Consider the following 23541-nt stretch of genomic DNA (forward strand, 5'->3'; position numbering starts at 1 on the left):
GTCACCCCTCTGCACTTGTGTTGTGCCACGCAATGGAGCGGCAGGTTATTTTTGCTGCTGCTGCTGCTGCTGCTGTGCCGGCCATCAGTCGCCTGCAGGCACCAGACAGGGAGGGGAGGAGAGCGGAGCGCTGCCGAAATCAGCGAGAAAGACGGAAAGAAAGGGATTGGGGCTGCACGCTGTCTGCGGGTGGCAGTCAGGAAAGGAGGACAATAGGTGCAGGAGTTGGCCATTCTGCCTTTCGAGCCTGCACCACCATTCAATATGATCATGGCTGATCATCCTTAATCAGTATCCTGTTCCTGCCTTATCTCCGTAACCCTTGATTCCACTATCCTTGAGAGCTCTATGCAACTCTTTCTTAAATGAATCCAGAGACTGGGCCTCCACTGCCCTCTGGGGCAGAGCATTCCACACAGCCACCACTCTCTGGGTGAAGAAGTTTCTCCTCATCTCTGTCCTAAATGGTCTACCCCGTATTTTTAAGCAGTGTCCTCTGTTTCGGCACTCACCCAGCAGCGGAAACATGTTTCCTGCCGCCAGAGTGTCCAATCCTTTGATGATCTGAAATGTCTCAATCAGATCCCCTCTCAGTCTTCTAAACTCGAGGGTACACACAAGCCCAGTCGCTCCAGTCTTTCAGTGTAAGGTAATCCCGCCAGTCCAGGAATTGACCTGGTGAACCTACGCTGCATTCCCTCAATAGCCAGAATCAAATCTGGAGAGCAGAACTGCACACAGTACTCCAGGTGTGGTCTCACCAGGGCCCTGTACAGCTGCAAAAGAACCTCTTTGCTTCTATACTCCATCCCTCTTGTTATGAAGGCCAGCATGCTATGAGCCTTCTTCACTACCTGCTGTACCTGCATGCTTACCTTCATTGAGTGGTGTACAGGAACCCCCAGATCTCTCTGTCCTGCCCCTTGACCTAAATTGATTCCATTTAGGTAGTAATCTGCCTTGCACCAAAGTGGGTAACCATTGATTTATCCACATTAAATTGCATCTGGCCACTCACCTAACTTGTCCAGGTCACCCTGTAATCTGCTAACATCCTGATGACATTTCACCCTGCCAGCCAGCTTAGTATCATCAGCAAATTTGCTAATGTTATGGCTAATAGCATCTTGTAGATGGTTAAGATATATGGTAAAAAGCTGCGGTGCCAGTAGTGATCCCTGCGGTACCCCCCTGGCCACTGCCTGCCATTGGGAAAGGGAGGCGTGGAGGAGTGCGGAAGGATGAGAGAATGCAGGCTGCAGCCTTATGAAGCAGGGGGAGGGCTTGCAGTTGGCCTGCGTGGGGATGTGGGAGACTACAGGAGCCTGGTGGGCAAGGGCTGGCTGAAAGGCAGCTGGAGGGACGGAGGGAGGGAAGCACGCACAGAGGAGGAAGAGCAAAGAGAAAAGAGAAAAAAAAAACAAAGGGGATAAAGAGAAAGAGCAGCAAAGAAAATGTCACTGGCCAGCACGCCTTGAAGTAGGGAGAAAAGGAAGGGGCCGGTGCCTACGGCCATACTAGTCTGAAAACGCCCGATCTCGTCTGATCTCGGAAGCTAAGCAGACTCAGGCCTGGTTAGTACTTGGATGGGAGACCGCCTGGGAATACCAGGTGCAGTAGGCTTTTTCCGCCAGCAGGGGCTGCTCAAGTCACCCCTCTGCACTTGTGTTGTGCCACGCAATGGAGCGGCAGGTTATTTTTGCTGCTGCTGCTGCTGCTGCTGCTGTGCGGCCATCAGTCGCCTGCAGGCACCAGACAGGGAGGGGAGGAGAGCGGAGCGCTGCCGAAATCAGCGAGAAAGACGGAAAGAAAGGGATTGGGGCTGCACGCTGTCTGCGGGTGGCAGTCAGGAAAGGAGGACAATAGGTGCAGGAGTTGGCCATTCTGCCTTTCGAGCCTGCACCACCATTCAATATGATCATGGCTGATCATCCTTAATCAGTATCCTGTTCCTGCCTTATCTCCGTAACCCTTGATTCCACTATCCTTGAGAGCTCTATGCAACTCTTTCTTAAATGAATCCAGAGACTGGGCCTCCACTGCCCTCTGGGGCAGAGCATTCCACACAGCCACCACTCTCTGGGTGAAGAAGTTTCTCCTCATCTCTGTCCTAAATGGTCTACCCCGTATTTTTAAGCAGTGTCCTCTGTTTCGGCACTCACCCAGCAGCGGAAACATGTTTCCTGCCGCCAGAGTGTCCAATCCTTTGATGATCTGAAATGTCTCAATCAGATCCCCTCTCAGTCTTCTAAACTCGAGGGTACACACAAGCCCAGTCGCTCCAGTCTTTCAGTGTAAGGTAATCCCGCCAGTCCAGGAATTGACCTGGTGAACCTACGCTGCATTCCCTCAATAGCCAGAATCAAATCTGGAGAGCAGAACTGCACACAGTACTCCAGGTGTGGTCTCACCAGGGCCCTGTACAGCTGCAAAAGAACCTCTTTGCTTCTATACTCCATCCCTCTTGTTATGAAGGCCAGCATGCTATTAGCCTTCTTCACTACCTGCTGTACCTGCATGCTTACCTTCATTGAGTGGTGTACAGGAACCCCCAGATCTCTCTGTCCTGCCCCTTGACCTAAATTGATTCCATTTAGGTAGTAATCTGCCTTGCACCAAAGTGGGTAACCATTGATTTATCCACATTAAATTGCATCTGGCCACTCACCTAACTTGTCCAGGTCACCCTGTAATCTGCTAACATCCTGATGACATTTCACCCTGCCAGCCAGCTTAGTATCATCAGCAAATTTGCTAATGTTATGGCTAATAGCATCTTGTAGATGGTTAAGATATATGGTAAAAAGCTGCGGTGCCAGTAGTGATCCCTGCGGTACCCCCCTGGCCACTGCCTGCCATTGGGAAAGGGAGGCGTGGAGGAGTGCGGAAGGATGAGAGAATGCAGGCTGCAGCCTTATGAAGCAGGGGGAGGGCTTGCAGTTGGCCTGCGTGGGGATGTGGGAGACTACAGGAGCCTGGTGGGCAAGGGCTGGCTGAAAGGCAGCTGGAGGGACGGAGGGAGGGAAGCACGCACAGAGGAGGAAGAGCAAAGAGAAAAGAGAAAAAAAAAACAAAGGGGATAAAGAGAAAGAGCAGCAAAGAAAATGTGGCTGGCCAGCACGCCTTGAAGTAGGGAGAAAAGGAAGGGGCCGGTGCCTACGGCCATACTAGTCTGAAAACGCCCGATCTCGTCTGATCTCGGAAGCTAAGCAGACTCAGGCCTGGTTAGTACTTGGATGGGAGACCGCCTGGGAATACCAGGTGCAGTAGGCTTTTTCAGCCAGCAGGGGCTGCTCAAGTCACCCCTCTGCACTTGTGTTGTGCCACGCAATGGAGCGGCAGGTTATTTTTGCTGCTGCTGCTGCTGCTGCTGTGCCGGCCATCAGTCGCCTGCAGGCACCAGACAGGGAGGGGAGGAGAGCGGAGCGCTGCCGAAATCAGCGAGAAAGACGGAAAGAAAGGGATTGGGGCTGCACGCTGTCTGCGGGTGGCAGTCAGGAAAGGAGGACAATAGGTGCAGGAGTTGGCCATTCTGCCTTTCGAGCCTGCACCACCATTCAATATGATCATGGCTGATCATCCTTAATCAGTATCCTGTTCCTGCCTTATCTCCGTAACCCTTGATTCCACTATCCTTGAGAGCTCTATGCAACTCTTTCTTAAATGAATCCAGAGACTGGGCCTCCACTGCCCTCTGGGGCAGAGCATTCCACACAGCCACCACTCTCTGGGTGAAGAAGTTTCTCCTCATCTCTGTCCTAAATGGTCTACCCCGTATTTTTAAGCAGTGTCCTCTGTTTCGGCACTCACCCAGCAGCGGAAACATGTTTCCTGCCGCCAGAGTGTCCAATCCTTTGATGATCTGAAATGTCTCAATCAGATCCCCTCTCAGTCTTCTAAACTCGAGGGTACACACAAGCCCAGTCGCTCCAGTCTTTCAGTGTAAGGTAATCCCGCCAGTCCAGGAATTGACCTGGTGAACCTACGCTGCATTCCCTCAATAGCCAGAATCAAATCTGGAGAGCAGAACTGCACACAGTACTCCAGGTGTGGTCTCACCAGGGCCCTGTACAGCTGCAAAAGAACCTCTTTGCTTCTATACTCCATCCCTCTTGTTATGAAGGCCAGCATGCTATTAGCCTTCTTCACTACCTGCTGTACCTGCATGCTTACCTTCATTGAGTGGTGTACAGGAACCCCCAGATCTCTCTGTCCTGCCCCTTGACCTAAATTGATTCCATTTAGGTAGTAATCTGCCTTGCACCAAAGTGGGTAACCATTGATTTATCCACATTAAATTGCATCTGGCCACTCACCTAACTTGTCCAGGTCACCCTGTAATCTGCTAACATCCTGATGACATTTCACCCTGCCAGCCAGCTTAGTATCATCAGCAAATTTGCTAATGTTATGGCTAATAGCATCTTGTAGATGGTTAAGATATATGGTAAAAAGCTGCGGTGCCAGTAGTGATCCCTGCGGTACCCCCCTGGCCACTGCCTGCCATTGGGAAAGGGAGGCGTGGAGGAGTGCGGAAGGATGAGAGAATGCAGGCTGCAGCCTTATGAAGCAGGGGGAGGGCTTGCAGTTGGCCTGCGTGGGGATGTGGGAGACTACAGGAGCCTGGTGGGCAAGGGCTGGCTGAAAGGCAGCTGGAGGGACGGAGGGAGGGAAGCACGCACAGAGGAGGAAGAGCAAAGAGAAAAGAGAAAAAAAAAACAAAGGGGATAAAGAGAACGAGCAGCAAAGAAAATGTGGCTGGCCAGCACGCCTTGAAGTAGGGAGAAAAGGAAGGGGCCGGTGCCTACGGCCATACTAGTCTGAAAACGCCTGATCTCGGAAACTAAGCAGACTCAGGCCTGGTTAGTACTTGGATGGGAGACCGCCTGGGAATACCAGGTGCAGTAGGCTTTTTCCGCCAGCAGGGGCTGCTCAAGTCACCCCTCTGCACTTGTGTTGTGCCACGCAATGGAGCGGCAGGTTATTTTTGCTGCTGCTGCTGCTGCTGCTGTGCCGGCCATCAGTCGCCTGCAGGCACCAGACAGGGAGGGGAGGAGAGCGGAGCGCTGCCGAAATCAGCGAGAAAGACGGAAAGAAAGGGATTGGGGCTGCACGCTGTCTGCGGGTGGCAGTCAGGAAAGGAGGACAATAGGTGCAGGAGTTGGCCATTCTGCCTTTCGAGCCTGCACCACCATTCAATATGATCATGGCTGATCATCCTTAATCAGTATCCTGTTCCTGCCTTATCTCCGTAACCCTTGATTCCACTATCCTTGAGAGCTCTATGCAACTCTTTCTTAAATGAATCCAGAGACTGGGCCTCCACTGCCCTCTGGGGCAGAGCATTCCACACAGCCACCACTCTCTGGGTGAAGAAGTTTCTCCTCATCTCTGTCCTAAATGGTCTACCCCGTATTTTTAAGCAGTGTCCTCTGTTTCGGCACTCACCCAGCAGCGGAAACATGTTTCCTGCCGCCAGAGTGTCCAATCCTTTGATGATCTGAAATGTCTCAATCAGATCCCCTCTCAGTCTTCTAAACTCGAGGGTACACACAAGCCCAGTCGCTCCAGTCTTTCAGTGTAAGGTAATCCCGCCAGTCCAGGAATTGACCTGGTGAACCTACGCTGCATTCCCTCAATAGCCAGAATCAAATCTGGAGAGCAGAACTGCACACAGTACTCCAGGTGTGGTCTCACCAGGGCCCTGTACAGCTGCAAAAGAACCTCTTTGCTTCTATACTCCATCCCTCTTGTTATGAAGGCCAGCATGCTATTAGCCTTCTTCACTACCTGCTGTACCTGCATGCTTACCTTCATTGAGTGGTGTACAGGAACCCCCAGATCTCTCTGTCCTGCCCCTTGACCTAAATTGATTCCATTTAGGTAGTAATCTGCCTTGCACCAAAGTGGGTAACCATTGATTTATCCACATTAAATTGCATCTGGCCACTCACCTAACTTGTCCAGGTCACCCTGTAATCTGCTAACATCCTGATGACATTTCACCCTGCCAGCCAGCTTAGTATCATCAGCAAATTTGCTAATGTTATGGCTAATAGCATCTTGTAGATGGTTAAGATATATGGTAAAAAGCTGCGGTGCCAGTAGTGATCCCTGCGGTACCCCCCTGGCCACTGCCTGCCATTGGGAAAGGGAGGCGTGGAGGAGTGCGGAAGGATGAGAGAATGCAGGCTGCAGCCTTATGAAGCAGGGGGAGGGCTTGCAGTTGGCCTGCGTGGGGATGTGGGAGACTACAGGAGCCTGGTGGGCAAGGGCTGGCTGAAAGGCAGCTGGAGGGACGGAGGGAGGGAAGCACGCACAGAGGAGGAAGAGCAAAGAGAAAAGAGAAAAAAAAAACAAAGGGGATAAAGAGAAAGAGCAGCAAAGAAAATGTGGCTGGCCAGCACGCCTTGAAGTAGGGAGAAAAGGACAGGGCCGGTGCCTACGGCCATACTAGTCTGAAAACGCCTGATCTCGTCTGATCTCGGAAGCTAAGCAGACTCAGGCCTGGTTAGTACTTGGATGGGAGACCGCCTGGGAATACCAGGTGCAGTAGGCTTTTTCCGCCAGCAGGGGCTGCTCAAGTCACCCCTCTGCACTTGTGTTGTGCCACGCAATGGAGCGGCAGGTTATTTTTGCTGCTGCTGCTGCTGCTGCTGTGCCGGCCATCAGTCGCCTGCAGGCACCAGACAGGGAGGGGAGGAGAGCGGAGCGCTGCCGAAATCAGCGAGAAAGACGGAAAGAAAGGGATTGGGGCTGCACGCTGTCTGCGGGTGGCAGTCAGGAAAGGAGGACAATAGGTGCAGGAGTTGGCCATTCTGCCTTTCGAGCCTGCACCACCATTCAATATGATCATGGCTGATCATCCTTAATCAGTATCCTGTTCCTGCCTTATCTCCGTAACCCTTGATTCCACTATCCTTGAGAGCTCTATGCAACTCTTTCTTAAATGAATCCAGAGACTGGGCCTCCACTGCCCTCTGGGGCAGAGCATTCCACACAGCCACCACTCTCTGGGTGAAGAAGTTTCTCCTCATCTCTGTCCTAAATGGTCTACCCCGTATTTTTAAGCAGTGTCCTCTGTTTCGGCACTCACCCAGCAGCGGAAACATGTTTCCTGCCGCCAGAGTGTCCAATCCTTTGATGATCTGAAATGTCTCAATCAGATCCCCTCTCAGTCTTCTAAACTCGAGGGTACACACAAGCCCAGTCGCTCCAGTCTTTCAGTGTAAGGTAATCCCGCCAGTCCAGGAATTGACCTGGTGAACCTACGCTGCATTCCCTCAATAGCCAGAATCAAATCTGGAGAGCAGAACTGCACACAGTACTCCAGGTGTGGTCTCACCAGGGCCCTGTACAGCTGCAAAAGAACCTCTTTGCTTCTATACTCCATCCCTCTTGTTATGAAGGCCAGCATGCTATTAGCCTTCTTCACTACCTGCTGTACCTGCATGCTTACCTTCATTGAGTGGTGTACAGGAACCCCCAGATCTCTCTGTCCTGCCCCTTGACCTAAATTGATTCCATTTAGGTAGTAATCTGCCTTGCACCAAAGTGGGTAACCATTGATTTATCCACATTAAATTGCATCTGGCCACTCACCTAACTTGTCCAGGTCACCCTGTAATCTGCTAACATCCTGATGACATTTCACCCTGCCAGCCAGCTTAGTATCATCAGCAAATTTGCTAATGTTATGGCTAATAGCATCTTGTAGATGGTTAAGATATATGGTAAAAAGCTGCGGTGCCAGTAGTGATCCCTGCGGTACCCCCCTGGCCACTGCCTGCCATTGGGAAAGGGAGGCGTGGAGGAGTGCGGAAGGATGAGAGAATGCAGGCTGCAGCCTGATGAAGCAGGGGGAGGGCTTGCAGTTGGCCTGCGTGGGGATGTGGGAGACTACAGGAGCCTGGTGGGCAAGGGCTGGCTGAAAGGCAGCTGGAGGGACGGAGGGAGGGAAGCACGCACAGAGGAGGAAGAGCAAAGAGAAAAGAGAAAAAAAAAACAAAGGGGATAAAGAGAAAGAGCAGCAAAGAAAATGTGGCTGGCCAGCACGCCTTGAAGTAGGGAGAAAAGGAAGGGGCCGGTGCCTACGGCCATACTAGTCTGAAAACGCCGATCTCGTCTGATCTCGGAAGCTAAGCAGACTCAGGCCTGGTTAGTACTTGGATGGGAGACCGCCTGGGAATACCAGGTGCAGTAGGCTTTTTCCGCCAGCAGGGGCTGCTCAAGTCACCCTCTGCACTTGTGTTGTGCCACGCAATGGAGCGGCAGGTTATTTTTGCTGCTGCTGCTGCTGCTGCTGTGCCGGCCATCAGTCGCCTGCAGGCACCAGACAGGGAGGGGAGGAGAGCGGAGCGCTGCCGAAATCAGCGAGAAAGACGGAAAGAAAGGGATTGGGGCTGCACGCTGTCTGCGGGTGGCAGTCAGGAAAGGAGGACAATAGGTGCAGGAGTTGGCCATTCTGCCTTTCGAGCCTGCACCACCATTCAATATGATCATGGCTGATCATCCTTAATCAGTATCCTGTTCCTGCCTTATCTCCGTAACCCTTGATTCCACTATCCTTGAGAGCTCTATGCAACTCTTTCTTAAATGAATCCAGAGACTGGGCCTCCACTGCCCTCTGGGGCAGAGCATTCCACACAGCCACCACTCTCTGGGTGAAGAAGTTTCTCCTCATCTCTGTCCTAAATGGTCTACCCCGTATTTTTAAGCAGTGTCCTCTGTTTCGGCACTCACCCAGCAGCGGAAACATGTTTCCTGCCGCCAGAGTGTCCAATCCTTTGATGATCTGAAATGTCTCAATCAGATCCCCTCTCAGTCTTCTAAACTCGAGGGTACACACAAGCCCAGTCGCTCCAGTCTTTCAGTGTAAGGTAATCCCGCCAGTCCAGGAATTGACCTGGTGAACCTACGCTGCATTCCCTCAATAGCCAGAATCAAATCTGGAGAGCAGAACTGCACACAGTACTCCAGGTGTGGTCTCACCAGGGCCCTGTACAGCTGCAAAAGAACCTCTTTGCTTCTATACTCCATCCCTCTTGTTATGAAGGCCAGCATGCTATTAGCCTTCTTCACTACCTGCTGTACCTGCATGCTTACCTTCATTGAGTGGTGTACAGGAACCCCCAGATCTCTCTGTCCTGCCCCTTGACCTAAATTGATTCCATTTAGGTAGTAATCTGCCTTGCACCAAAGTGGGTAACCATTGATTTATCCACATTAAATTGCATCTGGCCACTCACCTAACTTGTCCAGGTCACCCTGTAATCTGCTAACATCCTGATGACATTTCACCCTGCCAGCCAGCTTAGTATCATCAGCAAATTTGCTAATGTTATGGCTAATAGCATCTTGTAGATGGTTAAGATATATGGTAAAAAGCTGCGGTGCCAGTAGTGATCCCTGCGGTACCCCCCTGGCCACTGCCTGCCATTGGGAAAGGGAGGCGTGGAGGAGTGCGGAAGGATGAGAGAATGCAGGCTGCAGCCTTATGAAGCAGGGGGAGGGCTTGCAGTTGGCCTGCGTGGGGATGTGGGAGACTACAGGAGCCTGGTGGGCAAGGGCTGGCTGAAAGGCAGCTGGAGGGACGGAGGGAGGGAAGCACGCACAGAGGAGGAAGAGCAAAGAGAAAAGAGAAAAAAAAACAAAGGGGATAAAGAGAAAGAGCAGCAAAGAAAATGTGGCTGGCCAGCACGCCTTGAAGTAGGGAGAAAAGGAAGGGGCCGGTGCCTACGGCCATACTAGTCTGAAAACGCCCGATCTCGTCTGATCTCGGAAGCTAAGCAGACTCAGGCCTGGTTAGTACTTGGATGGGAGACCGCCTGGGAATACCAGGTGCAGTAGGCTTTTTCCGCCAGCAGGGGCTGCTCAAGTCACCCCTCTGCACTTGTGTTGTGCCACGCAATGGAGCGGCAGGTTATTTTTGCTGCTGCTGCTGCTGCTGCTGCTGCTGCTGCTGTGCCATCAGTCGCCTGCAGGCACCAGACAGGGAGGGGAGGAGAGCGGAGCGCTGCCGAAATCAGCGAGAAAGACGGAAAGAAAGGGATTGGGGCTGCACGCTGTCTGCGGGTGGCAGTCAGGAAAGGAGGACAATAGGTGCAGGAGTTGGCCATTCTGCCTTTCGAGCCTGCACCACCATTCAATATGATCATGGCTGATCATCCTTAATCAGTATCCTGTTCCTGCCTTATCTCCGTAACCCTTGATTCCACTATCCTTGAGAGCTCTATGCAACTCTTTCTTAAATGAATCCAGAGACTGGGCCTCCACTGCCCTCTGGGGCAGAGCATTCCACACAGCCACCACTCTCTGGGTGAAGAAGTTTCTCCTCATCTCTGTCCTAAATGGTCTACCCCGTATTTTTAAGCAGTGTCCTCTGTTTCGGCACTCACCCAGCAGCGGAAACATGTTTCCTGCCGCCAGAGTGTCCAATCCTTTGATGATCTGAAATGTCTCAATCAGATCCCCTCTCAGTCTTCTAAACTCGAGGGTACACACAAGCCCAGTCGCTCCAGTCTTTCAGTGTAAGGTAATCCCGCCAGTCCAGGAATTGACCTGGTGAACCTACGCTGCATTCCCTCAATAGCCAGAATCAAATCTGGAGAGCAGAACTGCACACAGTACTCCAGGTGTGGTCTCACCAGGGCCCTGTACAGCTGCAAAAGAACCTCTTTGCTTCTATACTCCATCCCTCTTGTTATGAAGGCCAGCATGCTATTAGCCTTCTTCACTACCTGCTGTACCTGCATGCTTACCTTCATTGAGTGGTGTACAGGAACCCCCAGATCTCTCTGTCCTGCCCCTTGACCTAAATTGATTCCATTTAGGTAGTAATCTGCCTTGCACCAAAGTGGGTAACCATTGATTTATCCACATTAAATTGCATCTGGCCACTCACCTAACTTGTCCAGGTCACCCTGTAATCTGCTAACATCCTGATGACATTTCACCCTGCCAGCCAGCTTAGTATCATCAGCAAATTTGCTAATGTTATGGCTAATAGCATCTTGTAGATGGTTAAGATATATGGTAAAAAGCTGCGGTGCCAGTAGTGATCCCTGCGGTACCCCCTGGCCACTGCCTGCCATTGGGAAAGGGAGGCGTGGAGGAGTGCGGAGGATGAGAGAATGCAGGCTGCAGCCTTATGAAGCAGGGGGAGGGCTTGCAGTTGGCCTGCGTGGGGATGTGGGAGACTACAGGAGCCTGGTGGGCAAGGGCTGGCTGAAAGGCAGCTGGAGGGACGGAGGGAGGGAAGCACGCACAGAGGAGGAAGAGCAAAGAGAAAAGAGAAAAAAAAAACAAAGGGGATAAAGAGAAAGAGCAGCAAAGAAAATGTGGCTGGCCAGCACGCCTTGAAGTAGGGAGAAAAGGAAGGGGCCGTGCCTACGGCCATACTAGTCTGAAAACGCCCGATCTCGTCTGATCTCGGAAGCTAAGCAGACTCAGGCCTGGTTAGTACTTGGATGGGAGACCGCCTGGAATACCAGGTGCAGTAGGCTTTTTCCGCCAGCAGGGCTGCTCAAGTCACCCCTCTGCACTTGTGTTGTGCCACGCAATGGAGCGGCAGGTTATTTTTGCTGCTGCTGCTGCTGCTGCTGTGCCGGCCATCAGTCGCCTGCAAGGCACCAGACAGGGAGGGGAGGAGAGCGGAGCGCTGCCGAAATCAGCGAGAAAGACGGAAAAAAAGGGATTGGGGCTGCACGCTGTCTGCGGGTGGCAGTCAGGAAAGGAGGACAATAGGTGCAGGAGTTGGCCATTCTGCCTTTCGAGCCTGCACCACCATTCAATATGATCATGGCTGATCATCCTTAATCAGTATCCTGTTCCTGCTTATCTCCGTAACCCTTGATTCCACTATCCTTGAGAGCTCTATGCAACTCTTTCTTAAATGAATCCAGAGACTGGGCCTCCACTGCCCTCTGGGGCAGAGCATTCCACACAGCCACCACTCTCTGGGTGAAGAAGTTTCTCCTCATCTCTGTCCTAAATGGTCTACCCCGTTTTTAAGCAGTGTCCTCTGTTTCGGCACTCACCCAGCAGCGGAAACATGTTTCCTGCCGCCAGAGTGTCCAATCCTTTGATGATCTGAAATGTCTCAATCAGATCCCCTCTCAGTCTTCTAAACTCGAGGGTACAACACAAGCCCAGTCGCTCCAGTCTTTCAGTGTAAGGTAATCCCGCCAGTCCAGGAATTGACCTGGTGAACCTACGCTGCATTCCCTCAATAGCCAGAATCAAATCTGGAGAGCAGAACTGCACACAGTACTCAGGTGTGGTCTCACCAGGGCCCTGTACAGCTGCAAAAGAACCTCTTTGCTTCTATACTCCATCCCTCTTGTTATGAAGGCCAGCATGCTATTAGCCTTCTTCACTACCTGCTGTACCTGCATGCTTACCTTCATTGAGTGGTGTACAGGAACCCCAGATCTCTCTGTCCTGCCCCTTGACCTAAATTGATTCCATTTAGGTAGTAATCTGCCTTGCACCAAAGTGGGTAACCATTGATTTATCCACATTAAATTGCATCTGGCCACTCACCTAACTTGTCCAGGTCACCCTGTAATCTGCTAACATCCTGATGACATTTCACCCTGCCAGCCAGCTTAGTATCATCAGCAAATTTGCTAATGTTATGGCTAATAGCATCTTGTAGATGGTTAAGATATATGGTAAAAAGCTGCGGTGCCAGTAGTGATCCCTGCGGTACCCCCTGGCCACTGCCTGCCATTGGGAAAGGGAGGCGTGGAGGAGTGCGGAAGGATGAGAGAATGCAGGCTGCAGCCTTATGAAGCAGGGGGGGGAGGGCTTGCAGTTGGCCTGCGTGGGGATGTGGGAGACTACAGGAGCCTGGTGGGCAAGGGCTGGCTGAAAGGCAGCTGGAGGGACGGAGGGAGGGAAGCACGCACAGAGGAGGAAGAGCAAAGAGAAAAGAGAAAAAAAAACAAAGGGGATAAAGAGAAAGAGCAGCAAAGAAAATGTGGCTGGCCAGCACGCCTTGAAGTAGGGAGAAAAGGAAGGGGCCGGTGCCTACGGCCATACTAGTCTGAAAACGCCCGATCTCGTCTGATCTCGGAAGCTAAGCAGACTCAGGCCTGGTTAGTACTTGGATGGGAGACCGCCTGGGAATACCAGGTGCAGTAGGCTTTTTCCGCCAGCAGGGGCTGCTCAAGTCACCCCTCTGCACTTGTGTTGTGCCACGCAATGGAGCGGCAGGTTATTATTTGCTGCTGCTGCTGCTGGCTGCTGCTGTGCCGGCCATCAGTCGCCTGCAGGCACCAGACAGGGAGGGGAGGAGAGCGGAGCGCTGCCGAAATCAGCGAGAAAAGACGGAAAGAAAGGGATTGGGGCTGCACGCTGTCTGCGGGTGGCAGTCAGGAAAGGAGGACAATAGGTGCAGGAGTTGGCCATTCTGCCTTTCGAGCCTGCACCACCATTCAATATGATCATGGCTGATCATCCTTAATCAGTATCCTGTTCCTGCCTTATCTCCGTAACCCTTGATTCCACTATCCTTGAGAGCTCTATGCAACTCTTTCTTAAATGAATCCAGAGACTGGGCCTCCACTGCCCTCTGGGGCAGAGCATTCCACACAGCCACCACTCTCTGGGTGAAGAAGTTTCTCCTCATCTCTGTCCTAAATGGTCTACCCCGTATTTTTAAGCAGTGTCCTCTGTTTCGGCACTCACCCAGCAGCGGAAACATGTTTCCTGCCGCCAGAGTGTCCAATCCTTTGATGATCTGAAATGTCTCAATCAGATCCCCTCTCAGTCTTCTAAACTCGAGGGTACACACAAGCCCAGTCGCTCCAGTCTTTCAGTGTAAGGTAATCCCGCCAGTCCAGGAATTGACCTGGTGAACCTACGCTGCATTCCCTCAATAGCCAGAATCAAATCTGGAGAGCAGAACTGCACACAGTACTCCAGGTGTGGTCTCACCAGGGCCCTGTACAGCTGCAAAAGAACCTCTTTGCTTCTATACTCCATCCCTCTTGTTATGAAGGCCAGCATGCTATTAGCCTTCTTCACTACCTGCTGTACCTGCATGCTTACCTTCATTGAGTGGTGTACAGGAACCCCCAGATCTCTCTGTCCTGCCCCTTGACCTAAATTGATTCCATTTAGGTAGTAATCTGCCTTGCACCAAAGTGGGTAACCATTGATTTATCCACATTAAATTGCATCTGGCCACTCACCTAACTTGTCCAGGTCACCCTGTAATCTGCTAACATCCTGATGACATTTCACCCTGCCAGCCAGCTTAGTATCATCAGCAAATTTGCTAATGTTATGGCTAATAGCATCTTGTAGATGGTTAAGATATATGGTAAAAAGCTGCGGTGCCAGTAGTGATCCCTGCGGTACCCCCTGGCCACTGCCTGCCATTGGGAAAGGGAGGCGTGGAGGAGTGCGGAAGGATGAGAGAATGCAGGCTGCAGCCTTATGAAGCAGGGGGGGGGAGGGCTTGCAGTTGGCCTGCGTGGGGATGTGGGAGACTACAGGAGCTGGTGGGCAAGGGCTGGCTGAAAGGCAGCTGGAGGGACGGAGGGAGGGAAGCACGCACAGAGGAGGAAGAGCAAAGAGAGAAAGAGAAAAAAAAAACAAAGGGGATAAAGAGAAAGAGCAGCAAAGAAAATGTGGCTGGCCAGCACGCCTTGAAGTAGGGAGAAAAGGAAGGGGCCGGTGCCTACGGCCATACTAGTCTGAAAACGCCCGATCTCGTCTGATCTCGGAAGCTAAGCAGACTCAGGCCTGGTTAGTACTTGGATGGGAGACCGCCTGGGAATACCAGGTGCAGTAGGCTTTTTCCGCCAGCAGGGGCTGCTCAAGTCACCCCTCTGCACTTGTGTTGTGCCACGCAATGGAGCGGCGGCAGGTTATTTTGCTGCTGCTGCTGCTGCTGCTGTGCCGGCCATCAGTCGCCTGCAGGCACCAGACAGGGAGGGGAGGAGAGCGGAGCGCTGCCGAAATCAGCGAGAAAGACGGAAAGAAAGGGATTGGGGCTGCACGCTGTCTGCGGGGTGGCAGTCAGGAAAGGAGGACAATAGGTGCAGGAGTTGGCCATTCTGCCTTTCGAGCCTGCACCACCATTCAATATGATCATGGCTGATCATCCTTAATCAGTATCCTGTTCCTGCCTTATCTCCGTAACCCTTGATTCCACTATCCTTGAGAGCTCTATGCAACTCTTTCTTAAATGAATCCAGAGACTGGGCCTCCACTGCCCTCTGGGGCAGAGCATTCCACACAGCCACCACTCTCTGGGTGAAGAAGTTTCTCCTCATCTCTGTCCTAAATGGTCTACCCGTATTTTTAAGCAGTGTCCTCTGTTTCGGCACTCACCCAGCAGCGGAAAACATGTTTCCTGCCGCCAGAGTGTGTCAATCCTTTGATGATCTGAAATGTCTCAATCAGATCCCCTCTCAGTCTTCTAAACTCGAGGGTACACACAAGCCCAGTCGCTCCAGTCTTTCAGTGTAAGGTAATCCCGCCAGTCCAGGAATTGACCTGGTGAACCTACGCTGCATTCCCTCAATAGCCAGAATCAAATCTGGAGAGCAGAACTGCACACAGTACTCCAGGTGTGGTCTCACCAGGGCCCTGTACAGCTGCAAAAGAACCTCTTTGCTTCTATACTCCATCCCTCTTGTTATGAAGGCCAGCATGCTATTAGCCTTCTTCACTACCTGCTGTACCTGCATGCTTACCTTCATTGAGTGGTGTACAGGAACCCCCAGATCTCTCTGTCCTGCCCCTTGACCTAAATTGATTCCATTTAGGTAGTAATCTGCCTTGCACCAAAGTGGGTAACCATTGATTTATCCACATTAAATTGCATCTGGCCACTCACCTAACTTGTCCAGGTCACCCTGTAATCTGCTAACATCCTGATGACATTTCACCCTGCCAGCCAGCTTAGTATCATCAGCAAATTTGCTAATGTTATGGCTAATAGCATCTTGTAGATGGTTAAGATATATGGTAAAAAGCTGCGGTGCCAGTAGTGATCCCTGCGGTACCCCCCTGGCCACTGCCTGCCATTGGGAAAGGGAGGCGTGGAGGAGTGCGGAAGGATGAGAGAATGCAGGCTGCAGCCTGATGAAGCAGGGGGAGGGCTTGCAGTTGGCCTGCGTGGGGATGTGGGAGACTACAGGAGCCTGGTGGGCAAGGGCTGGCTGAAAGGCAGCTGGAGGGACGGAGGGAGGGAAGCACGCACAGAGGAGGAAGAGCAAAGAGAAAAGAGAAAAAAAAAAAACAAAGGGGATAAAGAGAAAGAGCAGCAAAGAAAATGTGGCTGGCCAGCACGCCTTGAAGTAGGGAGAAAGGAAGGGGCCGGTGCCTACGGCCATACTAGTCTGAAAACGCCGATCTCGTCTGATCTCGGAAGCTAAGCAGACTCAGGCCTGGTTAGTACTTGGATGGGGACGCCTGCCTGGGAATACCAGGTGCAGTAGGCTTTTTCCGCCAGCAGGGGCTGCTCAAGTCACCCCTCTGCACTTGTGTTGTGCCACGCAATGGAGCGGCAGGTTATTTTTGCTGCTGCTGCTGCTGCTGCTGCTGTGCCGGCCATCAGTCGCCTGCAGGCACCAGACAGGGAGGGGAGGAGAGCGGAGCGCTGCCGAAATCAGCGAGAAAGACGGAAAGAAAGGGATTGGGGCTGCACGCTGTCTGCGGGTGGCAGTCAGGAAAGGAGGACAATAGGTGCAGGAGTTGGCCATTCTGCCTTTCGAGCCTGCACCACCATTCAATATGATCATGGCTGATCATCCTTAATCAGTATCCTGTTCCTGCCTTATCTCCGTAACCCTTGATTCCACTATCCTTGAGAGCTCTATGCAACTCTTTCTTAAATGAATCCAGAGACTGGGCCTCCACTGCCCTCTGGGGCAGAGCATTCCACACAGCCACCACTCTCTGGGTGAAGAAGTTTCTCCTCATCTCTGTCCTAAATGGTCTACCCGTTATTTTTAAGCAGTGTCCTCTGTTTCGGCACTCACCAGCAGCGGAAACATGTTTCCGCCGCCAGAGTGTCCAATCCTTTGATGATCTGAAATGTCTCAATCAGATCCCCTCTCAGTCTTCTAAACTCGAGGGTACACACAAGCCAGTCGCTCCAGTCTTTCAGTGTAAGGTAATCCCGCCAGTCCAGGAATTGACCTGGTGAACCTACGCTGCATTCCCTCAATAGCCAGAATCAAATCTGGAGAGCAGAACTGCACACAGTACTCCAGGTGTGGTCTCACCAGGGCCCTGTACAGCTGCAAAAGAACCTCTTTGCTTCTATACTCCATCCCTCTTGTTATGAAGGCCAGCATGCTATTAGCCTTCTTCACTACCTGCTGTACCTGCATGCTTACCTTCATTGAGTGGTGTACAGGAACCCCCAGATCTCTCTGTCCTGCCCCTTGACCTAAATTGATTCCATTTAGGTAGTAATCTGCCTTGCACCAAAGTGGGTAACCATTGATTTATCCACATTAAATTGCATCTGGCCACTCACCTAACTTGTCCAGGTCACCCTGTAATCTGCTAACATCCTGATGACATTTCACCCTGCCAGCCAGCTTAGTATCATCAGCAAATTTGCTAATGTTATGGCTAATAGCATCTTGTAGATGGTTAAGATATATGGTAAAAAGCTGCGGGTGCCAGTAGTGATCCTGCGGTACCCCCCTGGCCACTGCCTGCCATTGGGAAAGGGAGGCGTGGAGGAGTGCGGAAGGATGAGAGAATGCAGGCTGCAGCCTTATGAAGCAGGGGGAGGGCTTGCAGTTGGCCTGCGTGGGGATGTGGGAGACTACAGGAGCCTGGTGGGCAAGGGCTGGCTGAAAGGCAGCTGGAGGGACGGAGGGAGGGAAGCACGCACAGAGGAGGAAGAGCAAAGAGAAAAGAGAAAAAAAAAAACAAAGGGGATAAAGAGAAAGAGCAGCAAAGAAAATGTGGCTGGCCAGCACGCCTTGAAGTAGGGAGAAAAAGGAAGGGGCCGGTGCCTACGGCCATACTAGTCTGAAAACGCCTCGAATCTCGGAAGCTAAGCAGACTCAGGCCTGGTTAGTACTTGGATGGGAGACCGCCTGGGAATACCAGGTGCAGTAGGCTTTTTCCGCCAGCAGGGGCTGCTCAAGTCACCCTCTGCACTTGTGTTGTGCCACGCAATGGAGCGGCAGGTTTATTTTTGCTGCTGCTGCTGCTGCTGCTGTGCCGGCCATCAGTCGCCTGCAGGCCAGACAGGGAGGGGAGGAGAGCGGAGCGCTGCCGAAATCAGCGAGAAAGACGGAAAAGAAAGGGATTGGGGCTGCACGCTGTCTGCGGGTGGCAGTCAGGAAAGGAGGACAATAGGTGCAGGAGTTGGCCATTCTGCCTTTCGAGCCTGCACCACCATTCAATATGATCATGGCTGATCATCCTTAATCAGTATCCTGTTCCTGCCTTATCTCCGTAACCCTTGATTCCACTATCCTTGAGAGCTCTATGCAACTCTTTCTTAAATGAATCCAGAGACTGGGCCTCCACTGCCCTCTGGGGCAGAGCATTCCACACAGCCACCACTCTCTGGGTGAAGAAGTTTCTCCTCATCTCTGTCCTAAATGGTCTACCCCGTATTTTTAAGCAGTGTCCTCTGTTTCGGCACTCACCCAGCAGCGGAAACATGTTTCCTGCCGCCAGAGTGTCCAATCCTTTGATGATCTGAAATGTCTCAATCAGATCCCCTCTCAGTCTTCTAAACTCGAGGGTACACACAAGCCCAGTCGCTCCAGTCTTTCAGTGTAAGGTAATCCCGCCAGTCCAGGAATTGACCTGGTGAACCTACGCTGCATTCCCTCAATAGCCAGAATCAAATCTGGAGAGCAGAACTGCACACAGTACTCCAGGTGTGGTCTCACCAGGGCCCTGTACAGCTGCAAAAGAACCTCTTTGCTTCTATACTCCATCCCTCTTGTTATGAAGGCCAGCATGCTATTAGCCTCTTCACTACCTGCTGTACTGCATGCTTACCTTCATTGAGTGGTGTACAGGAACCCCCAGATCTCTCTGTCCTGCCCCTTGACCTAAATTGATTCCATTTAGGTAGTAATCTGCCTTGCACCAAAGTGGGTAACCATTGATTTATCCACATTAAATTGCATCTGGCCACTCACCTAACTTGTCCAGGTCACCCTGTAATCTGCTAACATCCTGATGACATTTCACCCTGCCAGCCAGCTTAGTATCATCAGCAAATTTGCTAATGTTATGGCTAATAGCATCTTGTAGATGGTTAAGATATATGGTAAAAAAGCTGCGGTGCCAGTAGTGATCCCTGCGGTACCCCCCTGGCCACTGCCTGCCATTGGGAAAGGGAGGCGTGGAGGAGTGCGGAAGGATGAGAGAATGCAGGCTGCAGCCTTATGAAGCAGGGGGAGGGCTTGCAGTTGGCCTGCGTGGGGATGTGGGAGACTACAGGAGCCTGGTGGGCAAGGGCTGGCTGAAAGGCAGCTGGAGGGACGGAGGGAGGGAAGCACGCACAGAGGAGGAAGAGCAAAGAGAAAAGAGAAAAAAAAAACAAAGGGGATAAAGAGAAAGAGCAGCAAAGAAAATGTGGCTGGCCAGCACGCCTTGAAGTAGGGAGAAAAGGAAGGGGCCGGTGCCTACGGCCATACTAGTCTGAAACGCCGATCTCGTCTGATCTCGGAAGCTAAGCAGACTCAGGCCTGGTTAGTACTTGGATGGGAGACCGCCTGGGATACCAGGTGCAGTAGGCTTTTCCGCCAGCAGGGGCTGCTCAAGTCACCCCTCTGCACTTGTGTTGTGCCACGCAATGGAGCGGCAGGTTATTTTTGCTGCTGCTGCTGCTGCTGCTGTGCCGGCCATCAGTCGCCTGCAGGCACCAGACAGGGAGGGGAGGAGAGCGGAGCGCTGCCGAAATCAGCGAGAAAGACGGAAAGAAGGGATGGGGCTGCACGCTGTCTGCGGGTGGCAGTCAGGAAAGGAGGACAATAGGTGCAGGAGTTGGCCATTCTGCCTTTCGAGCCTGCACCACCATTCAATATGATCATGGCTGATCATCCTTAATCAGTATCCTGTTCCTGCCTTATCTCCGTAACCTTGATTCCACTATCCTTGAGAGCTCTATGCAACTCTTTCTTAAATGAATCCAGAGACTGGGCCTCCACTGCCTCTGGGGCAGAGCATTCCACACAGCCACCACTCTCTGGGTGAAGAAGTTTTTCTCCTCATCTCTGTCCTAAATGGTCTACCCGTATTTTTAAGCAGTGTCCTCTGTTTCGGCACTCACCCAGCAGCGGAAACATGTTTCCTGCCGCCAGAGTGTCCAATCCTTTGATGATCTGAAATGTCTCAATCAGATCCCCTCTCAGTCTTCTAAACTCGAGGGTACACACAAGCCCAGTCGCTCCAGTCTTTCAGTGTAAGGTAATCCCGCCAGTCCAGGAATTGACCTGGTGAACTTACGCTGCATTCCCTCAATAGCAGAATCAAATCTGGAGAGCAGAACTGCACACAGTACTCCAGGTGTGGTCTCACCAGGGCCCTGTACAGCTGCAAAAGAACCTCTTTGCTTCTATACTCCATCCCTCTTGTTATGAAGGCCAGCATGCTATTAGCCTTCTTCACTACCTGCTGTACCTGCATGCTTCCTTCATTGAGTGGTGTACAGGAACCCCAGATCTCTCTGTCCTGCCCCTTGACCTAAATTGATTCCATTTAGGTAGTAATCTGCCTTGCACCAAAGTGGGGTAACCATTGATTTATCCACATTAAATTGCATCTGGCCACTCACCTAACTTGTCCAGGTCACCCTGTAATCTGCTAACATCCTGATGACATTTCACCTGCCAGCCAGCTTAGTATCATCAGCAAATTTGCTAATGTTATGGCTAATAGCATCTTGTAGATGGTTAAGATATATGGTAAAAAGCTGCGGTGCCAGTAGTGATCCCTGCGGTACCCCCCTGGCCACTGCCTGCCATTGGGAAAGGGAGGCGTGGAGGAGTGCGGAAGGATGAGAGAATGCAGGCTGCAGCCTGATGAAGCAGGGGGAGGGCTTGCAGTTGGCCTGCGTGGGGATGTGGGAGACTACAGGAGCCTGGTGGGCAAGGGCTGGCTGAAAGGCAGCTGGAGGGACGGAGGGAGGGAAGCACGCACAGAGGAGGAAGAGCAAAGAGAAAAAGAGAAAAAAAAACAAAGGGGGATAAAGAGAAAGAGCAGCAAGAAAATGTGGCTGGCCAGCACGCCTTGAAGTAGGGAGAAAAGGAAGGGCCGGTGCCTACGGCCATACTAGTCTGAAAACGCCGATCTCGTCTGATCTCGGAAGCTAAGCAGACTCAGGCTGGGTTAGTACTTGGATGGGAGACCGCCTGGGGAATACCAGGTGCAGTAGGCTTTTTCCGCCAGCAGGGGTGCTCAAGTCACCCCTCTGCACTTGTGTTGTGCCACGCAATGGAGCGGCCAGGTTATTTTTGCTGCTGCTGCTGCTGCTGCTGTTGCCGGCCATCAGTCGCCTGCAGGCACCAGACAGGGAGGGGAGGAGAGGCGGGGAGCGCTGCCGAAATCAGCGAGGAAAGACGGAAAGAAGGGATTGGGGCTGCACGCTGTCTGCGGGGTGGCAGTCAGGAAAGGAGGGACAATAGGTGCAGGAGTTGGCCATTCTGCCTTTCGAGCCTGCACCACCATTCAATATGATCATGGCTGATCATCCTAATCAGTATCCTGTTCCTGCCTTATCTCCGTAACCCTTGATTCCACTATCCTTGAGAGCTCTATGCAACTCTTTCTTAAATGAATCCAGAGACTGGGCTCCACTGCCCTCTGGGGCAGAGCATTCACACAGCCACCACTCTCTGGGTGAAGAAGTTTCTCCTCATCTCTGTCCTAAATGGTCTACCCGTATTTTTAAGCAGTGTCCTCTGTTTCGGCACTCACCCAGCAGCGGAAACATGTTTCCTGCCGCCAGAGTGTCCAATCCTTTGATGATCTGAAATGTCTCAATCAGATTCCCTCTCAGTCTTCTAAACTCGAGGGTACACACAAGCCCAGTCGCTCCAGTCTTTCAGTGTAAGGTAATCCCGCCAGTCCAGGAATTGACCTGGTGAACCTACGCTGCATTCCCTCAATAGCCAGAATCAAATCTGGAGAGCAGAACTGCACACAGTACTCCAGGTGTGGTCTCACCAGGGCCCTGTACAGCTGCAAAAGAACTCTTTGCTTCTATACTCCATCCCTCTTGTTATGAAGGCCAGCATGCTATTAGCCTTCTTCACTACTGCTGTACCTGCATGCTTACCTTCATTGAGTGGTGTACAGGAACCCCCAGATCTCTCTGTCCTGCCCCTTGACCTAAATTGATTCCATTTAGGTAGTAATCTGCCTTGCACCAAAGTGGGTAACCATTGATTTATCCACATTAAATTGCATCTGGCCACTCACCTAACTTGTCCAGGTCACCCTGTAATCTGCTAACATCCTGATGACATTTCACCCTGCCAGCCAGCTTAGTATCATCAGCAAATTTGCTAATGTTATGGCTAATAGCATCTTGTAGATGGTTAAGATATATGGTAAAAAGCTGCGGTTTTGCCAGTAGTGATCCTGCGGTACCCCCTGGCCACTGCCTGCCATTGGGAAAGGGAGGCGTGGAGGAGTGCGGAAGGATGAGAGAATGCAGGCTGCAGCCTTATGAAGCAGGGGGAGGGCTTGCAGTTGGCCTGCGTGGGGATGTGGGAGAGACTACAGGAGCCTGGTGGGCAAGGGCTGGCTGAAAGGCAGCTGGAGGGACGGAGGGAGGGAAGCACGCACAGAGGAGGAAGAGCAAAGAGAAAAGAGAAAAAAAAAACAAAGGGGATAAAGAGAAAGAGCAGCAAAAGAAAATGTGGCTGGCCAGCACGCCTTGAAGTAGGGAGAAAAGGAAGGGGCCAGTGCCTACGGCCATACTAGTCTGAAAACGCCCGATTCTCTGTCTGATCTCGGAAAGCTAAGCAGAATCAGGCCTGGTTAGTAACTTGGATGGGAGACCGCCTGGGGAATACCAGGTGCAGTAGGCTTTTTCCGCCAGCAGGGGCTGCTCAAGTCACCCCTCTGCACTTGTGTTGTGCCACGCAATGGAGCGGCAGGTTATTTTTGCTGCTGCTGCTGCTGCTGCTGCTGCTGCTGCTGCTGCCGGCGCATCAGTCGCTGCAGCACCAGACAGGGAGGGGAGGAGAGCGGAGCGCTGCCGAAATCAGCGAGGAAAGACGGAAAGAAAGGGATTGGGGCTGCACGCTGTCTGAGGGTGGCAGTCAGGAAAGGAGGACAATAGGTGCAGGAGTTGGCCATTCTGCTTTCGAGCCTGCACCACCATTCAATATGATCATGGCTGATCATCCTTAATCAGTATCCTGTTCCTGATTATCTCCGTAACCCTTGATTCCACTATCCTTGAGAGCTCTATGCAACTCTTTCTTAATATGAATCCAGAGACTGGGCCTCCACTGCCCTTGGGGCAGAGCATTCCACACAGCCACCACTCTTGGGTGAAGAAGTTTCTCCTCATCTCTGTCCTAA

The 23541-nt window shown here is 52.0% G+C and overlaps 9 non-coding genes and 5 pseudogenes across 9 annotated transcripts; all 14 read left to right on the forward strand.

Moving 5' to 3' along the window:
- The first annotated feature begins 1504 nt into the window (after nt 1-1504).
- On the forward strand, nt 1505-1623 carry LOC132812171 (5S ribosomal RNA). The gene has a single exon (XR_009643497.1). It is a non-coding gene; the product is annotated as a 5S ribosomal RNA (ribosomal RNA).
- A 1531-nt stretch (nt 1624-3154) lies between these two features.
- LOC132812172 (5S ribosomal RNA) lies at nt 3155-3273 on the forward strand. The gene has a single exon (XR_009643498.1). It is a non-coding gene; the product is annotated as a 5S ribosomal RNA (ribosomal RNA).
- A 1529-nt stretch (nt 3274-4802) lies between these two features.
- On the forward strand, nt 4803-4911 carry LOC132812208 (5S ribosomal RNA; annotated as a pseudogene).
- A 1529-nt stretch (nt 4912-6440) lies between these two features.
- On the forward strand, nt 6441-6559 carry LOC132812178 (5S ribosomal RNA). Its single transcript, XR_009643504.1, has one exon. It is a non-coding gene; the product is annotated as a 5S ribosomal RNA (ribosomal RNA).
- A 1529-nt stretch (nt 6560-8088) lies between these two features.
- On the forward strand, nt 8089-8206 carry LOC132812193 (5S ribosomal RNA). Its single transcript, XR_009643518.1, has one exon. It is a non-coding gene; the product is annotated as a 5S ribosomal RNA (ribosomal RNA).
- Nucleotides 8207-9733: 1527 nt separating this feature from the next.
- LOC132812173 (5S ribosomal RNA) lies at nt 9734-9852 on the forward strand. Its single transcript, XR_009643499.1, has one exon. It is a non-coding gene; the product is annotated as a 5S ribosomal RNA (ribosomal RNA).
- A 1534-nt stretch (nt 9853-11386) lies between these two features.
- On the forward strand, nt 11387-11504 carry LOC132812194 (5S ribosomal RNA). Its single transcript, XR_009643519.1, has one exon. It is a non-coding gene; the product is annotated as a 5S ribosomal RNA (ribosomal RNA).
- Nucleotides 11505-13030: 1526 nt separating this feature from the next.
- LOC132812174 (5S ribosomal RNA) lies at nt 13031-13149 on the forward strand. Its single transcript, XR_009643500.1, has one exon. It is a non-coding gene; the product is annotated as a 5S ribosomal RNA (ribosomal RNA).
- A 1538-nt stretch (nt 13150-14687) lies between these two features.
- LOC132812175 (5S ribosomal RNA) lies at nt 14688-14806 on the forward strand. Its single transcript, XR_009643501.1, has one exon. It is a non-coding gene; the product is annotated as a 5S ribosomal RNA (ribosomal RNA).
- A 1534-nt stretch (nt 14807-16340) lies between these two features.
- LOC132812205 (5S ribosomal RNA) lies at nt 16341-16460 on the forward strand (annotated as a pseudogene).
- A 1531-nt stretch (nt 16461-17991) lies between these two features.
- Nucleotides 17992-18102, forward strand: LOC132812209 (5S ribosomal RNA; annotated as a pseudogene).
- A 1527-nt stretch (nt 18103-19629) lies between these two features.
- Nucleotides 19630-19745, forward strand: LOC132812204 (5S ribosomal RNA; annotated as a pseudogene).
- Nucleotides 19746-21266: 1521 nt separating this feature from the next.
- Nucleotides 21267-21385, forward strand: LOC132812200 (5S ribosomal RNA). The gene has a single exon (XR_009643525.1). It is a non-coding gene; the product is annotated as a 5S ribosomal RNA (ribosomal RNA).
- A 1533-nt stretch (nt 21386-22918) lies between these two features.
- On the forward strand, nt 22919-23042 carry LOC132812213 (5S ribosomal RNA; annotated as a pseudogene).
- Nucleotides 23043-23541: the final 499 nt, after the last annotated feature.

Source organism: Hemiscyllium ocellatum, unplaced genomic scaffold, assembly GCF_020745735.1.
Source record: "Hemiscyllium ocellatum isolate sHemOce1 unplaced genomic scaffold, sHemOce1.pat.X.cur. scaffold_2594_pat_ctg1, whole genome shotgun sequence".
Taxonomy (NCBI): domain Eukaryota; kingdom Metazoa; phylum Chordata; class Chondrichthyes; order Orectolobiformes; family Hemiscylliidae; genus Hemiscyllium; species Hemiscyllium ocellatum.